The sequence below is a fragment of the Rissa tridactyla genome, chromosome 9 (assembly GCF_028500815.1).
Source record: "Rissa tridactyla isolate bRisTri1 chromosome 9, bRisTri1.patW.cur.20221130, whole genome shotgun sequence".
Taxonomy (NCBI): Eukaryota; Metazoa; Chordata; class Aves; order Charadriiformes; family Laridae; genus Rissa; species Rissa tridactyla.
The window spans coordinates 14,155,992-14,181,380 of NC_071474.1; the positions used below are offsets into that span (position 1 = coordinate 14,155,992).

Genomic DNA, 25,389 nt, shown 5'->3' on the forward strand with positions numbered 1-25,389 from the left:
GGGTATTGCTGGCACTTACAGCTGTATTTCTCTTGACCTTGCTGACTGTATCGCCTAGAGTACAGCATCGATTTCCAGAGCGACAAGGTACGAAACCTCACCGTGACTGGCTTAGAGACCTGCACAGGGCGAGGAGATTCGTCATCCAGGACAGTGGAAATCCAAAAGTAAAGCAAACCCTGAAAGCCCGAGTGGAGCCGTGGCAAGCTGGGCAAGCCACTGAGCAGCTCCCGGTGTGCAGCTGCCAAAAATCCACCTCAGGCTGGGAAGAACATGGAAGAGTCTGGCTGTCCATCTTGAGCAACCTGGTCTAGTGGGAGGTGTCCCTGCCCAGGGCCGGGGGATGGAACCAGGTGATCTTTAAAGTCCCTTCCAACCTAAACCATTCTGTGGTTCTATGATTCTACATCCATACCTGTATGGCTCTTGGATAGTTCATCAGCGCCTTGCATCACTTCTTTTGTGCCGACAAAAGCATAATTATCATAGAATCATAGAATGGTTTGGGTTGGAAGGGACCTTAAAGATCATCTAGTCCCATCCCCCTGCCCTGGGCAGGGACACCTCCTATTCGACCAGGCTGCTCAAAGCCCCATCCAGCCTGGCCTTGAATTATGCCAGCAAGGAAGCGGGTTTTTTTGATTCTTCAGCCATCATGGAGCAAAATATGGAAGCACAGAGTTGCTTGAGTGATTTAGCAGCTGAGCGGACTCAAAATGACTCGATGTGAAGTGGGTGGTTGGCCGTGGTGTGGGTTTGGGGCCCGGGTAGCAGTGCTGGCAGCGGAGAGGAGCTGGGCACGACCAGGGGAGAGTCCAGCTCATCCTCCGAAATGCTGGTGCAGCCCGGGAGGAGATTTCCACCCCGCCTGCCAGGAATGACAGTCTGCGTTGGCATGGGCGGGAGGGAAAATATGATGGGGAACAGGGAGATTAAAATAACCCCAGTGAAAACAGGATGTTGGAAAGCTGGTGGGAGCGCAGGGCTGGCTGCAGAGCGCTGCCGGGAGCGGGGAGGCTGTTTGGGGGAAAACACCCAGTTCTCACATGTTTGTAGGCCCACACCAAACCCCCGAGGCAGAGGCAGCAGGGTTCTGCTGGCAGCAGATTTGTGTTCCCCAAAATATGACTGATTATGGCTATTTACACAAATGCGCTCATTCACCTTCTCTCAACACCTGCCTTCTCTCTTTTTCGTCGGATGAAGGTCGTAAACCATTCCCTACGACACATCAGCCTGGCATCATATTTATTTAACTGATACGACCTCACAGGTGCTGCCAAGCGGTGAAACGAAGCTCTATTTCACAGCTCGGCTGTCACCGGGGAGCCGTATTTCTCCCGTCTGGCCGCAGCCGGCTCTCCGAGCTGTGATCCACCGCTCCCTTCCGCCCCAACACAAAATAATAACCGAGCAGAGTTTTTCTCCCGCAAACTGACTCTGCCTTTCGGGAGCTGGCAGCAGCAATTCCCGGTGTGGATTTAGGGCAGGGAGGGGGGAGATGGTTCCCATCACCGGTTTGTGAACCATCGGAGGGTTTTGGTGCAGGTGGCCACGGGCTGCTGGCGGGTGCTCATCCCATCCCTCGCACAGCCATCACTGGGGCATTCCTGCTGCTTTGGCGGAGGGGAGGGCTTGGGTGCCAGAGGCTGGTTCCAGCCTGGGAGAACATGGTGGGCTCGGGAAAGGGCTTTGCACTGCCGAGTCCCAGTCTCCACGCTCAGAAGCAAGCGTGAACTCAGCCTTAATCCCGTAATTTATGAGTTGGTTGTGCCAACGCGCACTAAAATCTCTGAGGCTAAACCAAACTGCTTTATTCTTTAAGATAAAATAAAAATTGCTATTTTTCATGAGCCCAAGCTGCTGTCCACTTATTTACCTTCCATGGTCAAATTGAATCTGCTCTCTGCATTGCAAGCCGCTGGTGTTTGTCAATGTCATGCAGGATCAGACGGAGGCAAAACATGGCGAGGACCATGTCGCCAGGTTTAACCAGCTGGGCTGCTTAACACAGAGCAACTCTTCTCAGTCACCCAGTCACAGAGTCACAGAATCACAGAGTGGCAGGGGTTGGAAGGGACCCCTGGAGATCATCTAGTCCAACCCCCCTGCCAGAGCAGGGTCACCCAGATCAGGCTGCACAGGAACGCGTCCAGGTGGGTTTTGAATGTCTCCAGAGACGGAGACTCCACCACCTCTCTGGGCAGCCTGTGCCAGGGCTCTGACACCCTCACAGTAAAGAAGTTCCTCCTCATGTTTAGGTGGCACTTCCCATGCTCGAGTTTGTGCCCATGACCTCTTGTCCTGTCGCTGGGCACCACTGAAAAGAGCCTGGCCCCATCCTCCTGACACCCACCCTTTAAGTATTTATAAGTGTTGATAAGATCCCCCCTCAGTCATCTTTCTTCCAGACTGAAGAGACCCAAATCCCTCAGCCTTTCTTCCTAAGAGAGGTGTTCCAGTCCCCTGATCATCTTGGTAGCTCTCTGCTCTCCCCTCTCCAGCAGTTCCCTGTCCTTCTTGAACCAGGGAGCCCAGAACTGGACACGGTACTCCAGGTGCGGTCTCCTCCCAGTTGGGCATCTCAGCCAGACTGGCGTCCTTGCAGTGCTCCGCAGCAGCTCCCCGGGCTCTGCCCAGCACCCTTTCCCTGGTGTATCTGCAAGTTACTTTTCTCACCGGCACTGTGGATGATTTGGGTCCTCAGGATGACTAGTATTTCATACAGCCTCGGTTTCTGTTCCTCCATGTTCGAAAAATGAGACAGGTTTGCCTTCCAGGTCCATAAAATAGTTGAGATGCTATGCTCATCCATGAACTGTCACAGGTGTTCGCTGCATCACTTGACTTTTATGACAGGTGAGAAATAATAGAAGGTGATGGACTGCTTAAAGTTAAATAATTAGCTGGAGTTAGCGGCCTGCCCGCCCCAGGAGCCCAGGCAGCTCCCCAGAGCAGGGGGATGCCCAGCTCCTCTAACAATCAGCCCCAGTGCAATTGCTGTCCAAGCAGAAATGAAAAGATATATTTTTAAGCAGGTTTTGACATAAATTTTGGCATCTGCGGGCAGTGTCACAGGAGAGTTGGCTTCAAACCCATGGAGAGGGAGCTGGGGAGTCCCAAGCACATCAGCCGGGGGGGGGGGACACACCCCTGTGGCAGCCCAGAAAACAGTTTGAATTCATGTTAGTTTTAAATATTTGGCTCTAGAAATCTCTCCAGGCACCACTTTAATCCAATTTGCAGCGTCTGGCTCAAGTGAAGTATGAGAAGAATTCGCTTAAGCTATTTGAGCGGTGCAGTGCGTCGGTGGGGAGCTGGGGGCTGGGGGGCGGGCAGGGCAGCCGCCTGGCACCGAGCCCCCAGCCCCTGGCACGGTGGTGGCCCAGTAGCCAGGTGGGCTCAGGCAGCCCGGGGCTGGGGATGCGCCGGCCCCCCGGCACGGGCACCCCACAGCCAGGACAGAGTGGCAGCACGTGGGTGCCGTGGTCCTTCCCCACCTTCTTCAAATACTCAGGAAAAACCTATCAAAACCAAGCTGGAGACTTCACTGCTCACCCCCTTGAGTAATTCGGCAGCGGGGCATGGTGCCATCACGCTGCCATGCACCTCCCCAGCCCCATCGCCCAGCTGCAATCTCAGAAATTCGGGAATGAGAGCGTTTTCAACTAGTTTAATCCACTCTTGCTTCCTCGTGAAGGAAACCAAGTCTGAGAAGGCTTTGCAGCAGGCTGAGATGTTAATTGCTTTCCTCCCGTTCCCCTAAGAAAATATCTGTGTTGTCTTTTCCACTTTAGAGCAGGGAAAAGGGAAGACGGAGCGGTGAAGCCTTGGCCCGGCGGAGCAGGGTGCTGGCTGGGCTGGGACAGGCCAGGCTCCTGCGAGATGCTGGAGTTTGAGTCATCTCACAAGAAGCCCTAAGGTAAGGAGAAAAAAGTTATTTACAGCTATAGCCCTTACTGTGTCCCTGAAGTCTATGCAATGTCCTGGCCATTTATAGAAACTAACGAACCATGTCATTTGAATATGGAGCAGTCGCAGGGAGAATTGGAGCGGCCGGTGGAGACTAAAGGCAGCGTCTGGATGAGAAGGTGGCTGCTGCGGGAGGGCAAAGTTTGCCGGTGCCGGGGAGCGGTGCCATTTGGAGACAGGGCTGTGGCCTGGGGGAGGGGAGCGAGGATGCTGGGCTGCGATGGGGATGCCGGCTGGCCCCTCGGTTTCCTGCTCCCACCCTTCTCCTTGGCCAAGGAGTGACCCCTTGCTTTCAGAGACAACGTGAAGGGGGAAAAACGAGACACGAGGTTTGGTCCAGACCGAACAGAAGGGAGGAAAGATCAGGTGAGCTTGTTACTACTGAAGTCGTGCCGTTTGCCATGGTAGCATTCATGCCTTGGGCCGGCAGAGGGGTCTCAGGGACGGCATCATCACCGCAAGGTGGGAGCTTCCATGTCTCTGTTTTCGGAGTTTTCTCACACCAGGAAACTGAGTTTGGGCCAGCATCCAACTGCTGCTTGAGGACTTGTTGGCCCCGGCAGTGCCAGCGGTGCCCACCACAGCAGCCCTGCCTGCGTGGGGAGAGACTGCCTGCCCCCGCGAGCCGCGGTGTGACGCCGGGACAGAGCTGTAACCAACAGAGCCCGTGTGCACCCGAGGCCCAGCAGCGCAATGCCGCGCAGCCTTATCCCAGCCCTGCAGTAAAGCGGTTTGCTCTGGCACATGACAGGAAGGAAACCTCTTCACGGCCGCGGGAGGGCAGCGGGAGCTGGCCCTCGGGCCCACTTCTGCAGCCAAAGTGGTTCAGCTGCCTCCAGTGCAGTTGTACATGTGTTTTATGGCCATCTTACAGCCATCGTCACCATCTTTCCTGCCTTTCCCTCAGGGGAGGGCTCAGGGAATAATTAGTTCATTAGAAAATGTCGTTGTACGAATGCCAAGGTTAAGTCATAATATCTTGCTAAATAGTCTATTCCAGTTAATGCTTTTTTTTCCCGACTTCTGAGAGTGATGCTGCTGCCGCTCAGGTGATGTTGGCAGCGTTCCCGCCCACTGTGACAGCCGGGACGCGGGAATTTGGCCCGGCAGCGCTGGGCTGACGGCTCTGCTGGGTTGGCAATTACAAAGGAAAATTTCCGAACACGGAGGCAGCGCTGAGGGAGAGGAAAATTTCCCTGCAGCAAAGTATTCTGCTATTGTCAGGGCAGCGTGGAGCAAAAGCAAGAGGGATCTCAAGCCCAGCTTTTTGGCTGCACACGAAGGCTCTGATTAAAAAGGCAGCCTGGACACACCAGGCATTAACCCACCCCCTCCCCCTGCCCAAACCTTAAGCCAAAGGATTTAAAGAAGCTCTTATGTAACATGGTTTTAGCGTTTCCAGTAGAAATAGGTGTTCTAAATATAAATGATTTGCAGATAAAATAGGCTTATATAAAATGCTTTTACGTTTATATAACCCTATATTGGCGTCGCACCCGACGCCTCCATCAGCCCTCAGCCTGGCAGCGGGGGGAGCCTGCGTGGTGCTGGTGGGGCAGGGGCTGGGGGCTGCACTGGCACCTGCGGGCACAGGCCAGTCCTCCTCCTGTCCCCAGCCTGCCGGCCAACGCGCTTGGATTGCCACTTGTCCACGTCTAACTCCCTTCTTCCTCCCTGCCAGGGGATTCCCTTGGAGCAGCGATAGCCGGAGCCTCCCGCGGTGTTCCCATCAGTGTCAGCGCCCGAGGTGGTGGGGACACTCCCAGGTTCTACCAGCAGCACCATGGTGGTGATGATCGTCCAGGCTCAGCAGCTGGAGGCTGAGTCCCCATCCCTGGAGGTATTTAAAAGACACGTAGACGTGGTGCTGAGGGACATGGTTTAGAGGTATCTTGGCAGTGCTGGGTGAACGGTTGGACTTGATCATCTTAAAGGTCTCTTCCAACCTAAACGATTCTATTATTAACTATTCTGTGACTCTGTGGATGCTGCAGATAACTTCCCGTGGGGTCAACTGCTTCGGTCCTTTAGGCAAAGAAAGTTGTTTTGAACATTGAGAGCTGGAATTCCCCTCCAGCCCCATGTGCACGCAGGGATGTATCTGCATATTTGTGTGTCTATACATCTACATGTGTATGTATATATTTATATATACTTATGACATAGTAAAAGAGATGATTGCCTCCAGCTCAGGGTTTGCAGCACAGCCCCAGGCTGCGGGGTCTGCCCGAGCCGTGGCCACAAGCCCAGTCAGTAGCCAGGCGAAGCTTGCCATCACAGCGAGGACATCTGAATGCTTCAGGCTCTTAAACTCAGTACCACAGCTTCACCTTAAGAGCTTCAGGCTCTTAAGGCTCACCACAGTGTGTGCCATCAAAGGGGGAGCTCTCCTTTGCCATGCCTCTTCCCCATGGCCGGCTTCATCAAGATTGTGATTGATGAAAGCCCTTGTGCCTCTCAGTACTGCAGCAGGAGCCGTGGCAGCAGCCACTAATAAGGCTAGCCACAGTTAGCTGGAAAATAGCGTCTTCTGAGCAGAAAACAACGGTTGCTACGTTACAACCTTATGCACGGGAAGGATATTTAGTCAGATCTTGCACAACAGCCTTCAGCGCATCACACCAAACATTTGCTTTTAGGGGAAGGACTGATTACTAAGTATTTTTAGCACTGACATGTGCAGAACACATGCATAGAATTATACATATATATATATATAGAGAGAGAGAGATACGCATATATATGCATACCTTGTTTATAGACACACACATATTTTCATATATATGAGAAACAAGAATGCATTTTTCAGCTACTGTGTATTTTTACACCAGACCAATATGATTTATCTCTCTTTGCCATTAACATTTCCAGTCAAATAACACCTTATTTATGCCCATACTGGAGAAGCTCTTTTGACAACGTGGGAAGATGCTTTTTATTAGCCAGAACTGTCAGCAGCCTCTACTATTGCTGGTGGGACTGTCAGTTCTCCAAGTAACATGACTTCATTTTTAATCCAGGTCTGTTGGAAGACACTTGATCTGTCCCGCTTTTGTCACTCATGGAAGGCAAACTTGCCATAAAGAAATATTATGTGTGACCTTCAGAAGTGACTGTCACCCTCTCCGTCTCAGTCTATGCTCTGTTTTTCATAAAAGCCTGTTTCTGTGGTGTATTATGGGGGAAATAAGCCATTCATCTTTGTCTCTGCTGCCCTTGCTTCTGCTGGGCACGTGGAGAATGCTGGGTCAAGCAGCACTTGGGCATCTTCTAGAGCTGGACCTGCAGCGATCCATCAGCCACTTGCCTTTTGGAAATCAACAGTCATCTGTAGCACAAGTGCTTCTGACCCCTGAAAGTTATTAAATAAAGTCATGCACAGATAAAAGAAAAGAAAACAAAACAAAAAAACAGGCCTGCAAAGTGGTCACGGCGTGCTTTATGCCTCGCAGCACTGAGGCCACCACAGCAGCCCTGCCATGGGGGCAGTGGCTTCTGAAATTTAAATTAGTGGCTGTCACAAGTACATGGAAGGCTTTGGACACCTTAAATAGGAGGTGTCTACCTAAGGTAAGGTTGTGTGAAGAACAGCATAGCCGCATGAGCTTTAAAGCCCGCCTCACCAAGTCGTCCAGCCTGCTGCCAAGGGTTCCCTTGCCCCTTCTAGAGAGACGGGTCCCATCCCTCTCTAACAGGCCGTAGTCACCAAAGAATGTCCCATTGTCATAAAAGCCAAAACTCTTGAGACAGCACCAGCCATGTAACCAGGAGCGGATATGTGTTATCCGTCCCTTTTGTCTAACTGGTAAAACGGAGCAACAGATAACTTGCGCACCAATTTTTTTTCACTTGCACCCCCCAGGGCTTTATTGTCTTCCTTAATTCTACCCAGGTGCAAATTAGTGCCTGTTGAGCCAAGGTGCTGGGAATCACTTTCCCTAGGGAGGGGGGCCGAGGTTGAGCCTCACCACATATATATATATAGTGAGCCTCACTCACATAGATATGTGTATATATACATATTCTATACATGATTCTATGTACACACAGAATAGATTCTATATACACATACATATATACATATACATAGACACATTATGTATAGATATATTTTTATATACGCATGTATGTATATACAGACATTACAATGTATGTATACATATACATGTAGAACATGTCCATATACATATATGTGTATGCTACACACATATGATGTTTATATATACATATATATGTGTAATACATAATTTAAAGTTATATTACATATAACATAATGTTATATTTTATATATATGTATATATGATGTTATCTACTACACATGCAATATAACTTACTTGCTGTTGAGATGGCACGGCCCCTGAGGCGCCTCGGGGGTGTCCCTGGTGTGCCGCCCGCTCTGCAGCTGCGGGGTTCTGCCATGTTCCTCACTCCCTACCCTCATGGCCGCAGGGCTGCAGGACGTCGCTGGTGCCGCCGGCCGTGGGGCTGGCAGAACCCCCCGTTTCAGCAGCAGTGCCAGCACACTGCAGTGCCAAGGGTCACCGTCCCCTCACGCTGGGCTGCCGTGCCCAGGAGCCAGCGCTTCCCTGCACGAACAGCAAATCGAGTTTTTGTCCTGACCTGGCTTTGGTGTATTGTCTGGCATCTGGGGGCCGGGGGGGGAGGTGGGAACGGGGACAGGAGGTTTCTCTGTAGCGCTGAGCATACACAGGAGTACATTTATTTCTCCGATTGCAACTCTCTACCTTGGTTGCGCTGGGAATTTTTCAATACTAACGTAGAGGTATTATGTACAGGGGCTCCGGGGAGACCCTATTGTGGCCTTCCAGTGCTCTTTTCAGTGGCACCCAGCGATGGGACAAGGGGCAACGGGCACAGGCTGGAACACAGCAAATTCCGACTGAACAGGAGGAAAAACTTCTTTACTTTGAGGGTGGCAGAGCACTGGAACAGGCTGCCCTCTCTGGTGGTGGAGTCTCCTTCTCTGGAGGTATTAAAAACCCACCCTCCTGTGCAACCTGCTCCAGGTGACCCTGTTTGGCAGGGGGGCTGGACTAGGTGATCTCCAGAGATCCCCTCTGACCCCTGAAATTCTGTGATTCTGTGTAATCCCCCATCTTCCAGCCTTGCCTGCTTAGCGTCCAGCGTCCAGCAGTACATGTCTGCTCTCTCTTCCAGCGATGGCTGTCATTTTTCTCTGGGACTTTTAAAATCAGGTAAAAAAAGGCAGCCCGAAGTATTGTGTTTGCAAATCTGCAGCAAGCTCTTTTCCTACTGGGATTTGCACTAACAATTCATTAAGGAAACTAAATTTCAGTTACAGTGATTGGCCCACAAAATCTACATTTGCCTTCATACCATTTTGCTATATTTCTGAGAAGATGGTTAGTAACGTGCCACTTTTTTTTTTTCCAGTCAGTATGAAAGAATTACATACTAAGAAAGCTGCTTGGAAGAATTTTGCTTATTTTTCCTGGTTCGAAGATGGGTGAGAGGGCACTTCGCATGAAGATGTATGTATGACTATGAGCCACGCTCATTAAAACTTAAGCCAAGTCAAGCAGCAGCCCTTGGCAAGCCTCGGTCCTTCTGGCTCGGGCGTCTCGGTGGCTCTGCCAGAGGCTGTCGTTTGGCCACGGTGTGGGCACTTCTCCTCCTGTGCTCCTTCCCAGCCTTCTATTCCATACTCCCAACTTAAAAAAGGATAAAAAAGGATACCCGTTTGCTGCAGAAGGGCAGGCTGCTGGAGGGTGAGCAGGGGCTGGTTTGAGGGCTCCTGCAAACATCTCTCTTGCAAGCTCTACACTCATGGCTTGGCACTGGGGGGGCTGGACTAGATGATCTCCGAAAGTCCCTTCCAACCCCTACCATTCTGTGAAATCACCAGGTGTCCAGCATTTCTGTTACTTTGCCACAGAGATTACCCATCAGTCTCTCCACCTGCACCTGTTCACATGTGTATAGGTATATGGGTGTGTTTACATATATATTTAATGTTTATACACACACACACACACATGTGTATAAAGATATATACATATATCTATACAGATATATACATATATAGTACGTATATATATATACACACACATATATATGTATGTATATACATTTGTATACACATAAAAATTTTATATACATATATGTATGCATATTTAAAAATATATCTATCTATATCTATATTTACATCTATATCTATATAGCCTTTGCAGTGTTTGCAGCCAGGTAGGAAGCACAAAGCCCGTGACTAAACTCTGCGTTTAACGTCTAAAATTGCAGATGGAAAAAAAAAAAAAAAAAAACAAGTCATTTTTACCAGCAAAAATATTCAGGCGAGTATTTTCGCAGGCACAAATGGAGCAGCTGCTTGGTGGCCAGGTAGCAAGTGGCTGGGAGAGGACCACGTGTTGGTATGGAGGCTGCTGCTGAATTCACGCTCGTGGAAAGCTGACAGCAACGTTTCTGCGCTAGATAGACATCTCTGTCGGGAAGGCAGCTGAAAACAGAGCTGCCCCTGGTTAAGGCAGTAAATCCTATCTGTTTTTGCAAGAGGCATGACATGCATACTTCTGTTAAAGTAACAGCATCCAGCACCAGGAACAGCCACTGGAAATTTGGCAACATCTGGTTTTCCAGGCTGAAAACATGCCAGCCCACTCAGGCAGCATGGGACAGCTTCAGGAGATGAAAGACAGAAGACGAAATGGAGCTATGCCCTCACGCTTCGTATCTGGCAAGGTGGGAGGCTGGCCACCACGCTCCCCCGATGGCAGCCTGGCTGGCAGCCGGCCACGCTCCGTCCCCCCATCCCCAGCTCAGGGGCGAAGGATGCAGGAGGTGGTGCTGTGATTTGCAGACGAGACGGTCTCTTGCTCACCAAGCAGCACTGCTCACCCTCGACCAGCTCAGCCGGTGCTTCCATCAGCTCCCAGCAGAGCACCTGCGCTCCCAGTCTGCCGAGTAGCAGCAATTTAAGCGGCTGAAAAACAAGAACAGCAACAACCTCAGCTCGTGCTTGACTCTGGCTGTTTTGGTATTTTTTTTTTCCTGGACGATCAGACCCCTTCCTGACTTCCAGGAGCATCAACACCAGCAGGGCTTGAAGGGTTTGGCCCTTCACCAGTTTGCCCTGGGGCATCTGGGGCTGGAGCTCTACCCACGGCTGGAGCTGGCGTTACAGATGGGGCTGTGTTCATGGGCCTCCTTAACTGCGTGACCGTCACCTCCCATTCTCTGGGGCTTTACCTGAGGAATTATATTTAAATTAATCCTTTTGGCACCATCAGGTTCAGGACTTCCACCCTGAAGACTAATGAGTTGCATTAAGATTAGATAGATTTAGGCTAGATATTAGGAAGAAAGTCTTTACTGTGAGGGTGGTGAGGCAGTGGAACAGGTTTCCCGGAGAAGTTGTGGCTGCCCCATCCCTGGAGGTGTTCAAGGCCAGGCTGGATAAGGCCTTGAGCAGCCTGGTCTAGTGGGAGGTGTCCCTGCCCAGGGCAGGGGGTTGGAACCGGATGATCTTTAAGGTCCTTTCCAACCCAAACCATTCTATGATTCTATAATTAAAATTAAATCCCATCAAGGAGAATATGAGTCTTTGCTCCTCGGTGCTCATTCAGATCCTTCCGAAATCTCTCCCGCAGTGCCGTGGTTCTCACTGCGCAGGCCCAGGGGGCTCGTTGCCGCTGAGCAGCCCAATGGAGCTGGACCCACATTGAGCAAGAGTGAGGACCAGATGGCCAGAGGAGGCATCTTCCAACCTAAGTTTCCCTGTGGTTCTTATACTGAAATCCATCTCATGGAAAATAACAACCAACTGTAAAGAAAACTACCCACGATAGATGGGGCTCTGTCTTCTCTGGGTTCTTTTGTGTATAACATGGTTACAAACAGCACTTGCTTCTGTACCTGTCCTACCAGGAATAAAAGTGACAGAGAAAATGAGCAAAAGAGTAACTTTCTAGCAAAGTCTCTGGCATAAATGAAGACCTGACTTGCAGGGCTTTTGCTTGGACTCTCTCGTCTCTGTGGCTGAAGCCCCCGGGATCTGCAAGCACAGCCACGCTCACCACAGATGGCACGGCCAGAAGCACCCAAACCTCACCGTCACTTTTGAAACAGCAGCTGCGCGAAAAGCAAAAACAGCTTTAAAAAGGAATGAAGGCAGAAACCTACACGATGCCCAGGCATCGCACCGCTGAACCGAAACCCTCAAGTCTGTACCGGCCTCTTGAACTTTGGGAAGATTGTCTCTGGATTTGGGCACAGATTTGTGCCTGAACTTTGTGCCTCTCAGCCATCTCAAACACGCCGGTTAAACTCTGCAGTAATCTCTGATCTTTCAGGGTTAATGATCAGATGCAACTTTGAAGCCGCTGAACTTGTGAACCAGGATGTGTTGGGAAAGGCCGAGGCATGCAAAGATCAGCTGGTTCTCAGGCAGCCAGTGGTAGCCGACGTGATGGGGAGGGTTGGCGTTTGGTGGGGATTTTGCTAACAAGGGGTGATGCTGGGGCTCCTCACCCCCCGCGCCAGCCTCTGCGCTTCAAGGAGCTCAAGCAGCTTTTCCCCCCTTTGGTCTCTCTAGGCTTGCACAGCGCTGCAAAATTAGCACTAGGCATAAATCCACGGCTGCTGGGTTGTGCTACATAGGGCTGGGGCTTTTTCAGTTTGTTTCAGTTCGAATGAGATCAAAACCAGTCATTTATTACGATTTTTCACCAAGACAATGCTGCAGAACACAAACCGACCTAAACCATCACCTTGTGAACCATTTGTATGAATCTTTTAAAAGCCATACTTGAAAAGGAGACTGAGGGGAGACCTTCTCGCTCTCTACAACTACCTGAACGGAGGGTGTAGCCAGGTGGGGGTGGGTCTTTTCTCCCGAGTAAAAAGCGATAGGACATGAGGAAACAGCCTCACGTTGTGCCAAGGGAGGTTTAGATTGGATATTAGGAAAAATTTTTACACTGAAAGGGTTATCAAACATTGGAACAGTCTGTCCAGGGAAATGGTTGAGGCACCATCCCTGGAGGTACCTAAAAGCCATGTAGACATAGTGCTTAGAGATATGGTTTAGTGATGTATTTTGTCAGAGTTCGGTTGATGGTTGGACTAGATGATCTGAAAGGTCCCTTCCAGCCTGGGCAATTCTATGATTCTGTGAGTCTATCATGTCCATCCTGATACCTTCTCAAAAAATCCAGATTTCACCATGGAGAGACCTGAACAAGAAGGGTTTCTCAGCTCTCTAGAGTTGAGAAAACACTTGTATAAATCGAGATTGTTGTATTAAGCATCCGTATCTTCTTCCTGTCCTTTACAGTGCGTAGTGTCCTACTGCCAGTATGCAAGTGTAACTCTTTGGCCCGGCTTTCCTGGCCATTGATGGTCCCCTCCCAGAATGGCCCGAATGAAGGGCACATGTTCAGGGATGCCCCGGCACTTGTGCATCCCTTTCACAGCTCGGAAGCTGTGGAAATGCCGATTTTGGCCCTGGAATGCCGCGGGTCTCGTCCCAGGAGCTGCTGCTCCTCCCGGCTCCGGCTCCGGCTCCGGCTGCGGGGATTGTGAGAGCCAACAGTGACACCCCCCGGGCAAGGCAGGAACGGCCACCCTGCAGCACAGCCCTGCCCGCACAGAGCCACGCAGTACCTTGGGTTGGAATATTACAATTTTCAAATATTGGAATGTTACATTTTACAAAATTATATACATGTACATGCCCATGTAAATTGAATACATATATTCACTATATATACCGTATACATATAAACGTATGTATGTATGTGTGCATATATACACTTATATGTATACCTGTATGTGTGTATATGCGTGCATGGGGGAGCCTACAGGAAGGATGGGGAGGGACTCTTTATCAGGGAGTGTAAAGATAGGACACGGGGCAACGGTTTCAAGGTGGAAGAGGGTAGATTTAGATTGGATATCAGGAACAAATTCTTTCCCGTGAGGGTGGTGAGACACTGGCCCAGGTTGCCCAGAGAAGCTGTGGCTGCCCCATCCCTGGAGGTGTTCAAGGCCAGGCTGGATGGGGCTTGGAGCAGCCTGGTCTAGTGGGAGGTGTCCCTGCCCAGGGCAGGGGGTTGGAACTTAGATGAGCTTTAAGGTCCCTTCCAACCCGAACCATTCTGTGATTCTGTGATATGTATAGAGTTTATGTGTGTATATACACATATATTTACATGTGTATATCACATATATATGTGTGTATATCTATATAAATTATGTGCGTAAGTATATGCGAATGGTTTCTACACACAGCTCATGCTGTTTATCTCACCTCTTCAGGCCAGGCAGCCTGGGGAAGGTGTCTCCTGCTCTCCGGCAGCAGCGCACCCCTGCAGCCACCGCGGGGTGAGGGGGCCCGCAGCCGCCAGAGCCCCTGCGGGGGCGGCTGCGGGCCCGGGGGAGGGAGGGAGAGAGGAAGGGGAGGAGGGAGGCAGGGATGGAGGGAGGCAGGGACCGAGGAAGGCGGGGATGGAGGGAGGTGGGGACTGAGGGAGGGAGACAGGGATGGAGGGACGGAAGGAGGCAGGGATGGAGGGAGGCAGGGATGGAGGGATGGAGGGAGACAGGGACGGAGGGAGGCAGGGATGGAGGAATGGAGGGAGGCAGGAATGGAGGGATGGAGGGAGACAGGGACGGAGGGAGGCAGGGATGGAGAGGTGGGTGGTGGCCACAGCCCACAGGAAGCCATACATCTGTGGAGCCCGATCCCGAGGGATCCGGTTCACGCCCACGCCTGGGGAGCTCCGCCAGGAGCGGAGGTGTTCAAAGCCGTGTAAAGCAGACACTCAGCTGCTGTTTCGGCTGGCTGTGTAACGCCAAACAAAATACCGTCCTCATTTAGTTATTCTCTGGTGTCGCCGAGAAGTGAGCTGACATAGGTGACAGGTGGGAATGGAAATATGAGCCTCGACAATTAGCCCAGTGCTCATTTAGAAACGCTAATTGTGTCAGGGCAGTGCTGGTTTGCTCCTGCCCTGTGTGGTGTGTACCCGCAAGCCCAGTCAGGAGCCCCAGACACCCCAGCCACTGCAGACCCGGCAGCAGGGTGAAGCCTGGCTTTGCTGAGACCAACACCCCAGAAAGCCTCCTGTGGCTCGCACACCCGGGCGGGCTCCGTCCTGCAGGACAAAGCAAAAATGGCAGCCCCTCACGCCTGCACGGGTAGTGCCAAAGGCATCCAGGCAAAGCACTAGAGGCCTTCGGAAAATTAACTCCCTGCAAGTGGATGAGAAGAGCTTTGAACCAGCAAAAAGGAAAAGCTGCAAAACTAAGAATTTGAGAGGGGGTGGGACCACCACAGCCTCTGCCCAGCACCGCGACCTGGGCTGGAGCCAAGCTGGACATCCACCTGGAGGCCTCCTGCTACAGCAAGGCAAGCCTTTAAAGTTCAGTTTCCCTTCACCCATCATGATAAAACACCTACTTTTAACTACAAAGCTCAGCAGAACATCAAGACTAGCCACTAGCAATTGCATTTCCTACAGCCAGCCTCCAACAATATCAGGTTTCTGCCGTTATCTCTTGTCTGGAAAGTCCAAAGATTACCCTGTGAAGCGTCTCATCTATTTCAGAAACAGAAGATCCCTGTACCTGATGTAAAATACTTGTGTCACACAGTCAGCCTTTAGCCCTTCAAAAAAATTTCAGATCATCTGTGCAATATTGAACTTTAATGGAGTAAGGGGAGGGGATTTTTTTTTCCTTATGTTTTACTTTTGGCATTGCCAAAGCACTTTCATGTCCTGATTTTCAGAGTCACTTGATTACTGATGTAAGATGCACCATATGATCCCACCATATGATCCCACCGTATGACCTGGCCTTTGAAGGCGGGGAGCTGTGGCCCTCGTGGCTGTAACTTGGGGCTGCAGTTTGCTACAGCATCTTGCAAGAAGCCCTGACTTCTTGGGCATGTTACCTGGGCTTTCCTCTCCCCGGCCCTGACCTGCTGCCCAGCCTCCCGCAGAGCCCCCCCGGCAGCTCACCCAGGAGGGCTGCTGGCGCTGGAGGGGGCTAAGCTCCGCTCGGCTCATTTACAGCCAAAGATGCTTGATAAACTCCAGTGAAAGAAATCTGCAGTGCTCCCCAAGATTTTGCAGATGGCACCCTCCACCTCAGCCATACCATAACCCAGCAGCACACACCTGTAGTCTGTCATGGGTGGTAAGCCACGCGGTGCCTCCAGCTTGTGTCTCACACAGGTTAAATAGCCTCCGGGATTTGTATTAGAATCATAAAATCATATGGTTGGAGGGGACCTTTAAGATCATCGAGCCCAACCGTTAACTTAGCACTGCCAAAACCACCACTGAACCACATCCCTCAGCACCACGTCTACCTGTCTTTTAAATACGTCCAGGGGTGGTGATTCCACCACTTCCCATCCCAAGGCTTGACAACCCTTCCAGTGAAGAAATTTTCTCCCAATATCCAATCTAAACCTCCCCTGGCACAACTTGAGGCCATTTCCATTATTAATGATGAAACATATTATTTTAAACAGTGGCTTTGCTCCTGGAAATTGCCCGAAGCCTCCCAGACTGCCTGCCTGCTGGACCCGTGCATTCACCCGCACCCTCGTCCCATCATGGAGATGGGGGCTGGGACAGAAGGAGCTATCGGGGCAGAAGGAGCTATCGTGGCAGAGGGAGCTATCGGGGTGACACACAGGCACTGGCGGTGCCCACAGTGGGTGCCCTGCTCGTGTGGCCCCGGTGGGACAGGGTGACCCTGAGCAAGGTGCTGCTCGCCCTGTGGGACGGGGAGGGGAGAGGCTGCGATGGGCTTCTCTGCCAGCTCCAGCCGTGCCTCTGCTCAGCAGGGTTCGGTGGCAGCCCGGAGCCCCAGCTCAGGAGCAGCACAGGCTCCCCGACACCCCCAGCTTCACTGCTGCACGTTTGCATGGGGAAAGGCCACACCAGCCCTTGGAAAAAAAGTCAAGTCGTGGCCAGTAGCTAAGGCAGCAAGTAGCTTGGCTGCAGTGGTTGCTTTCGCAAGCCAAGGAGTCTGAAATGAAAAAAGAAAAAAAAAAAATCCCAAAGCAGCAAAGCGAAGCATCTCTGAGCCATAACCCTGTGCCCCGCAGAGCACTCATCAGACCGGACACGCCGGAGACGTTGTGCAGAGACACGCTGGTTTCACTCTGATCGGATGAGGATGAGGGTGGTTTTTTTTGCAATTTATGATAACAGCATTTTGCAAGCACGATGGAAATGTGTGGTAAACCCCAGGCGAACTGGGGCAGCCTGTGCACACAAACAGTGCAGCAGGGGGTTTCAGCAGAGTCAGGCTAAGGCTTTAACTCCACCATGCCTGTCCCCTGCGCTCCCGTGGCCCAAGGCAAGCACTGCCACCCGTGCCCAGCCACCAGCCGCCTCCCACAGCTGCCTTGCCTCTTCCGGGGCCCGTGCCTGGGTTTTGGCCACAGAGGTGACCCGTGCTGCGTCCACAGAGATGACCTGTGGTGTGGATGGCCGTGGTCCCGCGGGGGCACAGCTGTGGCTCTGCAGCAGGCAAAACCCCGCAGGCAGGCCAGGGGGGACACTGAGCCCCGGAGGGGCGCGGCAAGGCAAAGGGCACACTCGGTAGCCAGGGAAGAGCTTCGCTGCAGGTGAGCAAAACAGTAGAAAAAAAATCAATTTGCTTTGACAGAATGTCCTTACTGCCTGTGAACTGGCTTGTATTAATAAAATCCTTACAGCAGGGTAGAGAACTGCTCATTTCTCCTGTTAGTTTGCTTTGCTCAGAACCCAACATTTATGTATCCTTTGCATCCACTTTCTTGGCTTCTAAAATATACATTGTACCTGGACTAATTGAGGACATCCGCACTGGCACGGGGAGCGGCGTGTGTCCTGCCCTCACTCCAGCTGCTGAGGGACTCATCTGAAAGACAAGTAAGATGCCAGTATTTTGAAAGAGTATCACAGAATCATAGAATGTTTGGAGTTGGAAGGGACCCTCGAAGATCGTCTAGTTCCAACCCCCCTGCCCTGGGCAGGGACACCTCCCACTAGACCAGGTCACTCAAAGCCCCATCCAGCCTGGCCTTGAACACCTGCAGGGATGGGGCAGCCACAGCTTCTCTGGGCAACCTGGGCCTCACCAACCTCATCGTAAAAAATTAGTTCGTAATATCAAATCTAAACCTACCCTCTTTCAGTTTAAAACCATTGCCCCTTGCCCTGGGCAGGCCTTGGCCTTGGCACAGGTCTTGGCAAAAAGTCCCACTCCACCTTTCTTGTAAACCCCCTTTATATATTGAAAGACTGCAATAAGGTCTCCCTGGAGCCTTCTCTTCTGCGGGCTGAACAATAAACAGGATAATGACAGAGGCAAGTCACCCTGACCCGGAGCCCAGGCACAGGCTGATTAATTCAGTTCCCCTCCCTTAAATTGTTTTTTTCTGCTAATCGAGAAAGGCTGGCAGAAAACAGATCTGGTCACAGTAACTTGCTGTGGTGCTGATATGGGATGCTTAGACATTGGTACTTGTCTTACTTGACTTTATATTTTGACTGAGAACCAGAATAATGCACCAGGTAATACAGCGCGTAACAGCTGGGGCAAAACCCGGCCAACTCGTAGGTCTGAAAACAAATTCTAAGTCATGAACCAGCACCAAGTAGAAGCTTTGTCAGAGAAGAATTTTCTCCTTCCCCCTTCAAAAATTTCACATTTTTAATCCATGACCTGGATGAAGCCACCACAATTAATACCAAATCCAGGTCCCGGCTCCAGGGCTGGGCTCACTGGACGCGCAGTAGATGTTTTGCTATGGACAATACAAAAATCACAGCTGAAGCTAAGACAGAGTCAGGATGGGCTGTGACGGTCGGACCAGCCCTCTGGGGGGGCGTGGTGGACCCTCATGGAACTAACAGGGCTCATCCAATTTATGAACAAAGACCCCTGAGTGCGAACGCCCCCAGCAGGGCCCAGTATGAGTCCTGCTGGGATGGTGCGTCCATTCTGCCATTCTGGTGCCCACAACCCCGCCCCAGCAGACAGCTTCAGCGATGGGTTCAGCATAGGACCTGCTCCCCTGCTGGAGGTGAGACATGCAGCGTGGACAAAGCCACCTACAACCCACCAGGTCTGCTGTGGACCACCAGCCCTCGTGCAATCAATATCCCCACTTGCCAGCGAGCCCACACAGCCCTGACCGTGCGGGGGAACCCTTGTGCTGTGGAGGCAACATCACAAATAACACTCAACTGCTTCAAACGGACAACTACAGGTGGCACCGGCAGAAACAGACCCCAGCAAAGAGCTCCAGGGTCTGTAAAATCTTTTCTGTCAAGACCAGCTAAGACCAGTCAGGCACACAGACACTGAACTGAATTTTCAAGGAAATACTATGTTTGGGGGATCTTTTTTACAATTGCACATATTTTTCAAAGTCCATAGTGAGATTATTAGAGGCTCCTCTGGTGAGTGAGAAGCCACAAACCCCACAGAGCAAAAAGTACCTTGAAACCACCACTGAATCCACGAGAAAGCCTCTTGCCTGAAGGGTGTCCACAGGCCCACAACAAACACACCAAAAATACCCTTTGGTAGGAGACGGTGAAACCACCCTGGCCGAGGCAGCCGGGTGCCTGAGACATGGGCTGCTGTAGCCTCCTGCTCTCGTTCAGTATTTTTTCATAGTTAGCTAAATCACCTTTGATGCTCTCCTCCTCAAAACAGCTTCAGTTATCCAGAGGAACAAGGAGGCAAGAAAGCTCAGTCGCTACCTAAGCAAGACCTTGGCAGCTCTGGCTGTCCTCTCCTTCTCTTTGTGACAAAGAAGGGTGACCAAAGCTGCCCAAGAAACTTGTGCTATTCCCCAGTCTCAAGCCTCAGAAATAAATGCTCTTGGACTTCTTTTTTTTTTTTTTTTGTTTGGTTGTTATCGCCTTGAGGAATCTCTGGGACACTTTGGAGGCTTCAGATAAGATTATGGCCAATTACGAAGGAAAGAAAAAGAGTTCATCTCTCAGTATCTTTGGACAAACAATCTGAGGCAAACAAGGTTTAGCAACCTCCCTGGGCTTGCAGAGTCCAGAATCTCAGTAACTCATCCTGATGCTGTAAACCCGAAACGCAGCCCGGCCAGTTTTTCATCGTGGCAGTATCTTATCTGCTCCGACCCCTTGCTCCTGTTGGCCAAACCCACACAGCTCACCTTTTTATTGCAATCTGCCCATGAAAACGCTGCAGGGATGGTGTGTTTTCTTCACCTTTTGTCCTGCTTGTTGGAGCTGAGAGCGGCCCTCAGCTGCCTCGCACCCCGGCTGGGTCAGTGCTGGGTACACACGGGGGGGGCTTCGTGTCCCCAGCACACACCCTGTCGTCTCCTCTGTGACCCTGCATGTCTCCTCCGTGACCCTCATGCTTTACGACCCCCCGATACAGCTGTTCACCAGCAGGTTGGTGAATGGGTCCAGTTGTCCGTCCAAGAAGAAATATCTCCTACAGCGGAGCGGCTCTTCCCGGCATCCCCCTTTATTTGCAGTACTGTCGCTGCAGCCCACGCCGCACACCTGGCGCCACCGAGGCTCTGCTAGGCTGGAAGAAAAAAGAAAAGAAGGTAAAATTCCTGTGCCCACACAGCAAGATCTTTTTATAGCCAAGGGGATGCGGTTTTTTACTCTCTTCCTATTTTCCACTTAGGGAGTAAACAGGAAAACCAACCTGGCCTGGCGGCTAATTTGGGAGCACGCAGTGTCTCTCCGCATGCCTCCCAGTCATGCTTCCCGCCCTCTCCTGCCGTGGGCCAACACCCTGTGTCCCCAAAGCATCCCTTGGAGGGAGGCGACAGCCCTTGGCTGCTGCTGGATGGGGACAGAGACCGCGCCGGGACTGTCACCCGTAGCCAGGGTCAGGCACATGGGGCCAGTCAGCATCTGCGCTCGCCTCCTCGGCACGTTCGAAAGATCTCTATGGGGCCTGCTGCAGACGGAAAGGGAGCCGGTGCCTCCGAGCAAGCTGCTGATGGCCTTACATCTCCCTGCGTGTGGCTGAACGGGTTTGTGCACACTGGCATCCACACAGCCCAAACTCAACCTCTGCCTGTCGACCTTCACCTGCGCTCGTGTTTGTGCTCCCATACCACGGCTACCACAAAGAGGAACCCAGGCTCCCCCGGGAACTGGAGTTTGGCACCACCATACATCATCCTTTGTTGTCCCCCTTGGTCACGCAGCTGAGTGACGAGCTACTCACACACACACACACACGCACGCACACCCAGACACACACGCACGTGGGTACCCCTCAAACCCATCCACATGGAGCAAAGCTGAAGAAACCCCCACCGTGGTGGTGTTCCCCCCTCCCGCCTCGCTCCCCCTCCCCGGCAAATGTGCTGCATTTAACCCTGTGCTGCTGCCTGCGCCTCCACGCTCACCACCCGGGGGGGGTGGTGGATGCATGGCCCCAGGAGGGTGACCACCGAGCAATGGCTCTTACAGCAAAGCATCGCCTCCTCCATGACATCGCCCAAGGGAGAACACGCCTTTGCCTTTAGCCATCAGCAACTGCAAGAGAGAAAAGAAAGAAAAGCAGTAGAGCTGGCAACAAGTGGAACCCAAAGCGCAGCGAGATGTAGCAGGTCTCTGGCCCCTTCAGCGAGACAGCCAGTGTCAAAGCAGTGAGCAGAAGGAGCCTTGGTGGCAACACGATGACTTTAGTCATAGTCACAAGGCTAAAACAGCCAGGAGGGGGAAGTTTTCTCAAATAGCAGATAGGAAAGTTGCGTAACCACCACCCAGAGCCTTCAAACAGGGCCTGGTTTCCCCCTCCAAAATTAGCATGACTTCCCCATGCAGTTTCCAGATGCATCTGTGGCACAGAGCAAACCCATGGGGTGGGCTGGGATGGGGTGGGGGTAGAGCGCCCACCCCACGGCAATGGCTCAGCAGCCTCCAGGGAGCCACACATGCTCACGGGGGTGGAGAAGCATTTCAAAAACCATGGCCTGCAAGGCTAATCGCAGCACACAGCTTTGAAGCCCCTTTGTTGAGAGATCACAGGGTGGTGAGCAAAGGGCTGAAGCTGGGGGATGCGCTCTGCCACGACACCTCCCGACGGCAGCCGGGGCTGTGCCGTACCCTTCTGAAGGACTCTCCTCTTGGACAAGCAGGAAAGCTTCAAGAGGCTTTGTCAACAAACTACAGAAAGGGTTTAGGTCCAGTTCTTTCTATCCCCATTCCAAAACGGACAGCAAAAGCAAGAACTCCACTGTGGCTGTGCGTACAAAGGGGTTTGTGCCCGGTGCAAGGACACCCGTGAGAGCGGCGCCGGTACCCCTGAGCAGTGGGAGGCAGGATGGATGCTGGAGTTAAAAGGCCACCTCGGTCGGTGTTGCTCATTCCCAGGCACCGTTCGTGGGTGCATGAATCACCGGCCCTCCCTTTGAATCATTAATCACTGCAAAAATCAATAAAGGCCACATATGTTTTTCACATATCAGCCATTAGTCTGACCTTGTGTCTATCTCTGTAGAGGGTATGAAATAAAAGCATTTCAGATCAAAGCAATCAGCACTAAATTTACCCAGCACTAGCACCCGGTGGAGCCCGCTGATTTACAGCCGCTGAGCTCATACTGAGGTTGTTTCAGTTCCCGAGAGCCCTGGGCAGTTACAAAGCCCTCGTTGTCCTCCAGGGACACGAGCAGGCGGGAGGGGGCTGCTGCAAAAGGATGTTCTTTGGGATTTGTTTATTTCCCTAAAAACAGGGACTGGTTTCTCCTCCAGCAGCAAGTGTCTACACCGCACTCAGGGATGAGCAGATGCGTCTCCTCTCCCAGGCACCGACATGGGGTGGTGGCACCCAGAGCTGTGACCGTGTCCCCCTCCTGCAGCACCTCCCCCCGGCCGAGGTTCCGCCACTGTGGAACAAACACCTTGCACAGCAAAACCTCCTGGAGACGCACCATCACCAGGCAGGGAGACCAGAAGGACCCAGGCCATTCACCAGGGATGAGGCATGGACAACTCAGCCCTCTTGGACCGCAGGCCGAACCCCCTCTAGCCCATGCCCCAGCCACCAGAGCCACGCTGCCTACAGTTTTTCTGAATGTATTTATTTCTTTTGGGACTAAGATGCCGAGAGCCTCCAGGCAGCGCTGCCGACCAATTACCCATCACTATTGATCACTTCTGCATTCAGCTTTCCGGGTCAGGCCTGCTCTAATTTTGTTAGGGGCGGGCAAAGGGCCAGCGAACCGGGAAACCGCAGCACTCAGAGATGCCCCGGGGGTACGCAGACAGGTCAGCCAGGTCCAGAAAACCCAAACTCCTTCCAAATTCCCACCAGTCAGGGGCAGGTATGGTGCTCTCCTGCACGGATCACCGATAACTGCGCACCTACCCCCTCGTTCACCTGTCACAGTGCCCATAACGATCTCTGGCTAATGCTGCTGCAGAGGCCACTGAAATAATTGCCTACGGAAAGGGAACAGTTTGCTTTTTGGAACAAAAACCCCTGTTCTTTGCACTAAGTGGGGAGATGGGAGGGTGGGTTAGGACACTGCAAAGTAAAGCCCATGTAATGGCAGGAGACACACAATTTGGACAGTTTCAAAACTTCTCAAAACTTGAAATCAGTAATAATTCTGCTTACTAGAGACAGCGTTTTATTATGGATTGCTTTGGTTTTAATTTAAAATCATCTCCTGTTTACGCTTCCCCAGTTTTGAGTCTAGGGACCATATATCAGGTCCCAGCTACCCAAAGCCTCCCTCACGAGTGCCGTGGTCCTGGCAAAGACGTAGGGGCCTCACAAGACGGATTTCATCCACTTCTCACTGCCAGCCCATCATTTAGCCAGCCTCCCCAAAACATGGAATTCTACCTTCCTACCACAGTCAAAACGCCATTCACCGCGTTGAAGCCACCCCGCAGACGCCGTCCCTTCATCCCCTCCCTGTTAGCCGGGCTGTCTTTCCACTGTGCCCCTCCATCCCGCCTCCCCGCTTGACACCAGCGGGTGTTTTTACTGGCAATACCTCTGCGCTCAGCCCTCTCTCGGCACCGAAATAGCCGTGGCCAGGCTGCGGCTGGGCTCCCTGCTTTTGCAGGCGGCGCTTTCCTAACTCGCTTTGCCTCCCTCCAGCGTGACATCCACCTCTTTACGTTCCCCCTCGCAGTTACTCATTTCCAAGGGAGGTATGGCTGTTACGCCTCAGCCCGCGCTGACACGCAGTGTCACACAGACATGGCCCCTTTGGCCTTGCCCGGAGCATCCCCCCTTCCCCGGGGCCGTGTCGGGTCCCATCTGCTGTGCAAACCCCCCGCTCCCTTCCCGGACAGGCAGAGCCGGGAGCCCAGTTGGCTTTAGCCGGGAAGGTACGAGGCTTACACGCCTCCCTCCCAAAAGGCCACGGAGTTTCCGAACTCGCCGAGGACCTGGGGCTCAGCCTCCATGGACCGTCCGGCTCCGCACACACCGACAGCCCCGGGACGGAGAGCTCTGCAGCCGAGGCCATCAACCTCCTGAAATATTATGGGGCCTTTCAGTTTCGAAGGAAACCACAAGCGCCTTTCTGCTTTAACCTCTCCTCGCTGGCTCAGCTGTAGTTGCAGGCTCCCCGGTCCCCGCCTGTGGTGTGCAGGGACCCCCCCACTCCCCCGGCAAGGGGACCCACCAGTACATGGAGGCACGGCATGGCACCGCAGGACACCCCGGCGCACACTCGCTCAGCAGCGCCGGAGGCAAAGGACTGAGTAACCGGGGGGTGATGCCCAGCCGGTCACCCCACATCACCCCACACTGGGAGGACATCCCAGCCTTGGCTCTTCCTAGGTCATGGCCGTACTTTCCCAAACCCCATGGCTATGGGATGCCCCTGGGCGCATGCCTGCGCCCAGGGGCATCCCATAGCCATGGGGTTTGGGAAAGTACGGCCATGACCTGCTGCATTTTCCAGCTCTGTGTAACTGCTCCCAGCACCGAACAGACCGACAGACAGACAGACAGACGCAGAGCTGATCTCAGCCTGCCCTCCCCAGTATCACCCCGCTGTACACGCCAGGCAGGTTCGCCGCACCCGTGCAAACCGTGGGCAGCGACCTCCTCATTCAAATTGGGCAGTCGACAGCGCACACCTCTCCGCCTCGGAAAATAACCAGCCCTGCCCCATGGCTTTGCCTCGGTCGCTCTTCGGCGAGAGCTCCTCGCACGCCAAAGCCTGCAGCAGCCTGAACGCTCATTTCCCAACAGCCCCTCTGTCAGCACCATGATGGTTTTCTGGGTTGGTTTTTTTTTTTTTTTGGTGCTTGATAGGCATCACCTCACAGAAGTAAACACGCCCAAGCTGCACTAGCAAAATTCCCCCAAAGATTGTACGGGGGATTTTATTCGGGGGTGATTCTGGTTTAATGTTGCAGCTGGG

General features: G+C 52.4%; 1 long non-coding RNA gene across 1 annotated transcript; it reads right to left on the reverse strand.

Annotated features, from left to right (window-relative positions):
- Positions 1–10,209: 10,209 nt before the first annotated feature.
- LOC128914642 (uncharacterized) lies at positions 10,210–24,649 on the reverse strand. The gene is made up of 4 exons (XR_008468369.1): positions 21,463–24,649; positions 20,177–20,559; positions 17,814–17,892; positions 10,210–10,951 (listed from the first exon to the last, which is right to left on the reverse strand). It is a non-coding gene; the product is annotated as an uncharacterized LOC128914642 (long non-coding RNA).
- Between the last annotated feature and the right edge of the window lie 740 nt (positions 24,650–25,389).